Source organism: Dromaius novaehollandiae, chromosome 1 (genome assembly GCF_036370855.1).
Source record: "Dromaius novaehollandiae isolate bDroNov1 chromosome 1, bDroNov1.hap1, whole genome shotgun sequence".
NCBI lineage: Eukaryota > Metazoa > Chordata > Aves > Casuariiformes > Dromaiidae > Dromaius > Dromaius novaehollandiae.
Window position 1 is genome coordinate 170,042,177 of NC_088098.1, and position 9,741 is coordinate 170,051,917.

Consider the following 9,741-nt stretch of genomic DNA (forward strand, 5'->3'; position numbering starts at 1 on the left):
AATGGGCTGTATATTAACTAAAGCACAGGGAAGGTATAATAGGTATGAACTAAATCTTTTCTGTGTAAGTACACCATAAGGAAGTCGATGTCCAGTTTACAAAAGGGATGTATATCGAAATTAGGCAACAGACAGTTCTCAGCTCTGCATTATATAATTTCCAAGAGCAAAACTGTTTGGTGCTTATATCACTAAAGCATCTGAGATACAGCTGCTGCTACCTTCATGGCTTTGCCTCAGTTTGCCTGACCTTCATATGTTAGACACTTGTGGGGGGATGCTCCCAGCTCCCCCCCTCCCCCATCTGGTGCCAGTTACAAGCAGTCTGCATTCCTGTGCTTCACTCTCTGAAAGGGAGGATGTCAAGGCGTTGAGATAAGGCCTGCTTAGGCATCGAGAGGATGTCAAAGCTGTGAAATGAGGCCTGCTTGGGCACCAGGACTCTGGGAAACAAAGCTTCCTCTCACTGCTGGTGCAGTGTTAATTGGGGTGGTCTGGACTATCTCTTCCTTGTCAGGACCTTGGGAGATAACACCTACTCTTACTGCTGGGGCAGTGTTAATCACTGTGGACTGAAATTAACTCCTTCTTACCTCAGCTGTGGGATCTCTCCTTGGGACCACCACTGCAAGAGTAAAGCAGTCATTCGCAGTCACTCAAACTCCTTTCTTCAGTGCTGAAGAGTGCTCAAGGCAGCTAGCCTGCCCTTGGGGGTGTTCGGCTATCCCCCCCCTTACCCCATGACTGTGGGTGCGATCATCATAACAACAGAGGAGAGTTGAACCCTGCAACAGCCAGGAGCTAGGGACTGTGACTGCGCGAAGAGAACTGTAACTGGCCTCACGACTCCACCTCCACCTTCCCCTAAAGAGTATAAATAGGTTGGCCCCAGAGGCTGTCTTAGGCTCTTCCTGGGTGACAGCGGGCTGGGTCTGCCAACTTGTGGATCCCCTCGGGACGGAGACATCCTCCCGCAGTTATTGCCCTGGGATTGAGTGTACATTGGCTGCTCCGGCAACGTGTGGTTAAGATCAATTAGAACTGGAAAATAAGTATTCTAGTCGAATTAAGTTTCTGTTGATAAGAATTGTTGCTTTATATTGTTGTAACTTGTGTAGTAAATTTAGATCTTTAAAATAAGTTGTGGAGTCACTCAGTAAATCTCCTTCCTCCCCTCCTCCCTTCCCTCGTGCCACACGAAACCCTCACAGTCTGGGACTGCAAAGACAGTCGGTCGTCCCGCGACAACATTGCACAGCTGAAACCTGCTGTATTATAATTAGCTTCTCTTCCATTTCTTTTCTATAAGCAAGGCATTACTACCTCTCACATTTTTCCACTGCAATAGGAAAGAGGACTGGAAGCTTAGAGCAGTTCTCCTCTCTATTCCACCTAACCCCAGCTGCAATATTTCTTCTTCTCCCCTAGTAAAATGTTGGAACAAAACAGAGCACTGGGAAATCAGTGTGCAATCAATAGATATTAGGAGAGGAATTAATCTGTATTAGGATAGTATATCTCACACCCAAAGGATTCCCTTTGGGGAGATTTTCATGTTTCTGTGCAATAGTCTCCAGCAAGAGAGTGAAAACCCTCAGGGAAATTTCCAAGCTTCTACTCTTGATAAAAGATCAAATTATCTCTGCAGACAGAGAGACTGCAAACAACGGAGAGAGTGCTAGTAAAAAAGAGGGATACATCTTCTCACTCTCACAGGTTCCTGAATCTTTGTAATTCATTGTCTAAAAGCTTTCATAGTATTTTAAAACCAGGTGATCTCAGGACATCAGAGACTGCCCAGTATCATGAAAGATTTGGAAGATATTGGCAATTGCAATAAGCATTTCATATACACTAAATGAAGAATTTCTGGAGTTGAGTAAAATGGTTGATCAATAATAAGGTTTGATGAAAAGGTCAAATACAGAGAAATTTTTCAGTTTGGCTCTATGGTTCAAATTATGCCTAATGTATTATTTTGACTGTCACTGATAAAGCCATACTTGATCTACAGTAAATTAAAAGGAATAAGAGAGAGAGCAATTTAACCTTTTTTTTTCTTTTCCCCCTAGGTTTATTTGTGTATTGCTGAATCACAGAGGAAAACCTAGGATAAATAATGTCATTGGATAATCAATACTACTGAGATTTGAAAAGAGAATGTAGGTGTTGGTTGTGCAAAGAAAAAAAAGATGGATAGAAGTTTATATACTAGTCAACTAGCCACACTTAACAAAAGCCAGCAATCCAGCAATCTGAGAATTTTCTTTGTCTCAGTCTCTGTTCTCACTTGCAATTAAAGTAGAAACTTAAACCTCAGACTCTTATGTCAAATGAATGCTGTGATTATATGCTTATTCACTCTTCTAAGAGTTGGGATAATTTCTGTTGTTCTGCCAGTTCAAAAAATTACTAGTTTTTGGAACAGATTGGAATTGTGAGACTAAGTTTACATCTGTAGTTTAAATTGAGAAAAAAAATAAAAGTCCTTTTCTTAATTTAAAAGATTGAGAGTTTCAGTTTCATTTGGAAAACAGACCACAATTTCTCTTTATACATAAGTATGTTTCCGTATATCCAGATTCAGAATGTGATTTTTTAAAAAGCTGAAAATTAAATGTGAGATTGAAAAAATTTTTCAGCACAGCTCTAATTTTAAGTGATCAGTTTTCCCTCTAAGAAGAACACAAACACTAGATCATTAAAAAAGAAGAAAAAAAAAAGAGCTTAGGAAAAAAGGATGTGATGGCTGCACCTCTTCTGCAGGAATAAAACAGGGCCATAGCTCCCTCGGGTGCTGATTGTCCATCCTGTTTAACTGCTACTTTACTACAGGTACAGTTTCAGGCTTAGACAACTCACACTCCCTGAGACAATGGCTAAATGTTGTTAAGGGAACAGTATGTGACAGAGACTATCCCCAATATGCAATAAGAACAGTACTTGAACAGTTCTGTTTCCCTCCACCATACAGAGTCCTCTGATGCTAGTTCCTCCAGCTTTGCACACTCACACCCCCCCAACATGTCCTCGCATTGGATCCCAGGGCATGCAATATATAACATCGATTTTTTTGCTGTAAATACACCATTCTGAATAACTAAGAATAGCCTTTGTATTATTTCAGACACTTCAAATTGACACATACGGGCACAAAGATATGATCACATTTTAGGGATGTGTCCCGATACAATATCGGGGGGGTTTCGTTACGATCCCAAGGACGAGATTAAGACGCTAAAACCAGTCAAATATCGTACAACCTTTTAACTTTATTTTCCACGGAGTGGGGAGAAAAGGTGGGGAAAGGTGAAGGGGAGGAGAGAGAGAAAAAGAGAGAGAGAGAGAGAGAGAGAGAGAAAGGGATATCACCACCCGTGGATCCAGTGGCGTCCTGTTGGTCCTCTTCACCCTGGGTGTAAATTTTAGTGAAGCGCGTGCAGTAATTGCAACTCGAGCAGGGTCCGACCCTAGGCTTCCGCTGAAAAGTTTGGAGCCAAATCAAGGCAAATTAAATAAATAAATTGTAATGACACGCGTGCAGTAGTTACAGCTCAGGCTGGGTGCCTCCGAAGAGGGACCCTGAACAAAGAAATCCCTGGGCAATTATACTTTCCAATCTAAGCTCTCCGCCCTTCACGCAGTAGTTTGGACCAATAGTAATATTTAGGTCTGGGGTCTCCTGCTCCTTATTGGGTCTCATCACTGTCCCTAGGTAGGCTGTTTACTGTTGCGGTTTCTGCTGACAGATGCGTTTTCATTCTTCGGGTCTTGCCCTTATCTCTCAAAGCCCTGACAATTTATTACTTCCCCAGCAGTGATGGTAGGTGTTATTTCCCAAGGTCCAGACAAAGGGAATATGATCTGGACCCCAAGATAACCCAGGCCCCCCAATCAGCATTGTTTCCGCAGCGAGAGGAGGCCCTGCTCCCCAGGGTCCCGGTGCCCAAGCAGGCCTCACTTCAATGCCTTGACATCCTTCCTCCCGGAGTGTGAAGCATGGGAATGTAAACTGCTGGTAACCCCCTTGTCTTTCCTGCCTGCACCAGCTCTGGGGCCCTTTCTCACTGAACTAGGGAGTGCAGCCTAAGGCTTCAGCAAATTTAGCTACTCATGCTAAGCAAGTTTTATAGAAGTTGTGCTAAGTGGCAATAATTTACAGTCCAGGTCCCAAAGTCTCTGCCCGATCATGGTCTGGTTCAGCGCAGGCTTGGTGTGTCCTGAATGGTTGCAGGGAGACCATTTTGGGGGTGGCAGCAGCCCAGTCCTGTTCCCGCCCGGGAACAGATGGCTTGTTTGGGGTTATGGTTTGCTTGCACCTTATGTACCAAGAAATGTTTAAGGCAAAAGTTCACTCGTCTGTCCGCCACAGGATGTTAGATGGCATGCAGAAGAGACCTAGGGCCAAGTACAATGTTGTATGAATTAACCTAGGATCATAGGCACAGCTTAATTAATCTAGGTTACACTACTTGACCTCACAGCCCAAGTAGTCCATTGCTGTTTCATTTAAGAGTATAGATGTAAACTACATTACGTACCTACTACAACATACATCTGTAGTAGAGCATATACCACTCAACTTTACTGTCTTAGTTCTGGCAGTAAATTACATAGCTTTGCTCGGCTCTTCATTTCACTATGAAAACATTCTTCTAGCTTGGTTATAAAAATGCATGCAAAACGAAGGACTTTTACTCTGTGCAGATGGAAAATGTTAATAATTTATAAAGAGACATACTAAGTCCCTGTAATTGGAAGCTGAATGTAGACAAACTCAGACTAAGAATAAGCCAATAATATGTTTGCATTAGTTAAAATACTAACTGTTGTGAACAAAGGCTGCTGTAGATTCTGGCAATTTTTGAAAGAACATTGAAAATATCAGCTAAACAATATATATTGTTCAAAGAGGAAATAATTCAGGGAAATCATATGTCCCGTTTTTCACAGATTACCGTACAGCATGGTCACAGCAGTCCCTTCTGTTATAATCTATAAGTCTATGGAAATAGGAACTGATCAGTGAGAAACTGACCAAATGGGAAAAATATCTGCAGAAACAGAAAAAATATTGATAAGGAAAATAATATCTGATGAAATTGATCAGGACTGGGGTATGACCAGATGTTATGTCTATGTAATGGGCTATACAATCAGCTATTGGGGATGGATTTTAAAAAGAAATGCCCTGAAGTTACTGGGCTGTGCTAGACAGCTTTGTTCTAGTGAAGGGCTAAAGGGCAGAAAGCGACAGTGTCACACAAATGATTAAGGGATTAGAGGATCTCTCATACCAGGAGAGCATGAGAGAGCGGGAACTGTTCAGCATGGAAAAAAGAAGGCTCAGGGCGGTTCTTATAAACATTTATAAATATCTGAAGGGAGGGTGTAAAGAGGACAGGTCTAGACTCTTTTCAGTGGTGCCCAATGACAGGACATGAGACAACGGGCACAAACTGAAACACAGGAAGTTCCATCTGTACACACGGAAATACTTCTCCGTTGTGAGAGTGGTTGGACAGTGGAACAGGTTACCCACAGAGGTTGTGGAGTATCCGTCCTTGGAGATATTCAAAACCCGACTAGATGTGGTCCTGGGAAATCTGTTCTAGGTGACTCCACTTGAGCATGGGGTTGGACAAGATGATTTCCAGAGGTGCCTTCCAACCCCAATTTTTCTGTGATTTTGTGATTTGTCTTTATTCAGCTGTCATGAATAGGGTAATAAGCCTGAGTAAAACTGGCAATATTTGACTCTGAAGTTATAACATTAGATTTTAGAGACTGAAAGTGAGGAACACACTGGGTCAGATGAAAAAATCATCTAATTTGGCATTCTGCCTCTGACAGCTGCCATTAAAGATATGTTTCATAGTGAAATACAAGAAATTCAGTGACTGAGAAGAATATAAGATCTCAAAGTTCTGTGAAAGTAGGTTTCATAAATTTACTGTAGTTTCAAAATATTAGCCATTCAGACTAATACTCCACTCTTTTGAAAAGAAATTCAATCAAGATTGCTAAATTTCACCTTCTTTCACACTGATGATTACTAAACTCAGTATTTAATTTCTGCTGTTTCCTACTTTTTCCTCTGAATCAATACATTACCTACTGGAAACATTTGCAAAACCTAAGCAGTTTCTCCTAATGATATGCTGAGTTTAAGGTTTTTATTTATTTATTTATTTATTTAATGGAGCCAGAAATCAGCTGTTTTTTATATACTTTGGGATTTCTTTCCAGAAGTTTCATATAGATATCACTATGAGCCCTGATGATCAATGATTCTCTTCTCTCCTTTGAAGAAGATGTTTTGGGAATTTATCAGCAGCAATTCAGTAATAATCTATATGACCCTTCAGAGCAATCCTGCCTTTGAAGTATGCTCTTTCCTCCAAATTAGACAACATTTACAAGGACATAAAGTTTCCTTTCAATTTTATAATGGATGCATATTTGCATCATATAATTTGCATCATATAATGCAGTCAGCTGAGGTCTATATTTTAACAGATGTCTCTCTTTCATTTAAGTTCTCGATTTTGCAAAGTTAACACTGTCCTCTGTCTAAATTACAGGATTGAGCTATGAAGTTAATAGTAGGACTATTCAGAGAAAAAGGAGAAAAAAGCTATAAAAGGAGACAGTAAATTAAACAAGGCCAGAGCCCTAACAGCAAATGACACGGCACAAATCATAACTATATGTCTAAACTCTTTCTCCTCCAGTGGGTCTTCATCTCCCAAAGATTGCTTAAGTATAATAACAATTAAATAGTGCTTATGATCACAGGACAGTTCATGATCCTGTTCTGTGGCTGTACTTCATTTACCAGGATATATGTCACTAGGGTACTCAACACAAGGTATAGTGCTAATAGGTAGAGACTGCACCTTATCTCCCAGCAACTTTACATTTACATTTGGATTAGATCTTACATTTTTCTTACCATAGCATGGAAATACTCAATGTCTTTCTGATGAAGAATCTTGAAGTAGGCAAGCTTTGATATCAACATTTTTTTTTTAATAATTAGAACTGCTTGTTAACACATACAAGATAGTAATTAGAACAAATTCTATGTGTTTATAAGTATATGAGTAAAAGGCATTCATTAAAAATCTGAGTAGCCATCTTCTTTGGTCAGAAAAAGAAACTGTAGTAACAGTAACTGCTCTTAAACAGCTTACTGTGTATCAAAGGTAATTATAATATTACTTAAGGATTTTTGCATTCTTGCATATATAACCTTTTCAATATGGATTGATTGAAATGCTTCAGCTAGGAAAAAAAAAACCACTTTCATGTGAAATATATTACTTCGTGCTATTCACTGTCCCTGGATTGTGTTGAATCTCCATTAAATTACATACAAGATTAGACTTGATATGGCACCCTTTCTGTCAAATATGTAAAACATAAGGAGATTTTCTTTCCAAATGAAAAAGAAATATATTAAAAAATATATTAAATATTAAAAATATTAGTTTTGAGCATTTTTGAACTGTCAGAAAAACGTAGTAAGACAGATACTTAAACAGTATTGTCACACCCACGTCACGTTCGAAACACCCATTTCACACCCACATTACACCCACATCCCATTCAAATCATCCACATCACACCCATGTCATGTTCAAAACAGTCACATCACATCCACATCATTCTCAAATTCTTAATTTTAGAGGAGAATCAATATGTAACACAGAGGATAACTTAGACAACTTTGTCTTTCAAAAATAAGACGTATATGTCATCAAGCTGAAGTGAACTCGAACAGTTGTCTGGAAGGAACACAGAAACAACTTTCTCAACAGACAAAAACTTAGCATGTTCATTTTTATACTATTTAGCATTTGTTTGCTTTTTGAATGTCACTCTGTGGAAACAGTAAATTCAATCAGCATAACAAAAGAAACCACTGAACAACTTTTTTGAATAGGATGTCCCTCTTTCTCCTCACTCCAACCTTCCCTCTTCCCTGTAAAGTTGTGAGCTAAAGCAGAGCAAATAACCAAGGGGTTACACATCTTTTTCATGAAGAAGCTAACGTGGATGGCACACTAGCTCTGCAAAATCTGTGGACAATTAATGAGTTTGATCAAAGCCTGCAGTTGTCAATGAGACCCTACCCATTGTTCTCAGTAATTTTTGTATTAAGATCTACAAGTTTCTTGTGTTTCCGCATAGGTATACAATAAATACCTATGCAATGCTTTCTTCTGTCCTCTCCTCCCCGTGCATATGTTAATGGATAGTTTATACCAGAAAAAAATTGTCTCACCAAATATAGATGTTTACACTCAGCTCGTTCTACTTTAGATATCTAAAAGTGTAATAGATAAACCACAATAAAAATATCTGTTTCTCTCTGTTGACTATAAAAGAAGTCTAGGGTGGCTAGTTCAGATGCATGCTTTTATATTTAAAGTAGCAGCCTTTTCCTGCAGTTGAAATAACATATTGTCATGAAGGAAAAAGCATAGTAGCTACATCATTGATTGCCAAATATTTATACTAGAAAATTATATTTATGAATATAAAAAGAAACAGAATGTTCTTGATATTTTATTGCATTAATTTAATTACTTGTACATACTTATTTTTTCTGTTTATTAATTAGAAACACAATCCAATATAAACTCGTACCTGTATCTATTCCTCTATCTTTTCTTGTTTTTCTAATTCCCTCAATTTTTCTCATATAGTACTATATATTGTGACTCCTGCTCTCTTCAGCTTCTACATTATATAACTGAACATTAGTGTCATATAAATGCAGAAGTCCAAAGGTAAAACTTTGTTCATGAAAGATTATGTGAATTCATCTCATTATACCCTCATACTGAAAGGTACAATTAAGCAGTACAAAATTTAACATTGATGTCTTGTCATTTTAACTTGTGTTATCAGTAATATTCTGCAGCTCTTTTGGAAGCACTTTTTACTAAAATAAAAACAAGCAAACAAAGACAATGAAGCCTAATAGACTTTTATTTGAAACCCTGCTTCTGGCTAGGAATATAACCAGTAAATGGTTAATGCACCATGGAGAAATCTAACTTCAGACACTTACAATTTACATCCAGCCTAAGGTAAATAGCTTGGGTTTCCTTCTAATAAAGGAAAAGGAGAGGAAGTGAAACAAAGAGGGAATCTACTGTTTTATATATCTGCTGTAGGGCAGGCTAAATTGCCCTCTGAAGCTGTCTTCTGTTGTCTTCAGAACGATTCTATATGACTAACTAGTTTTAGATGCCTAACTTTTAAATGGCTCAAGTTAATGAAAATGCACCAGGCCACTTGTGCTCTGCCTTTGTATTGTATTTAACACCCAAACTAGATACCTCTATTGTCTTACTTACAATGTCATCACGATGAAGCACCATGGCATCACTGAAGGAAAAATACAGTGAATGGCAGGTTCCTTCTTATAGGATTAAATTCACAAATTTGTATTTAAGAGCAAAATGATTATCACTAAAGTTGTCAAATAAATGTTTTATTTTCAAATGTTATGTTTTCCACTCATTTTTAATGGTATAATATGGTAAAGAGAGTAATGCTAGGCAACACAAATTGAGCTAAACCAAGAAAATATCCATGATCATCTCCTTTGATGATCAGAAGTATTTTTAAAATACACATATGCTAATTTGTTATTCTGTTTTGTAATTCTCAGCTATTTAAAGGCATACAAAATTACATGGTTTATGGTATGGTCTATGGATATCT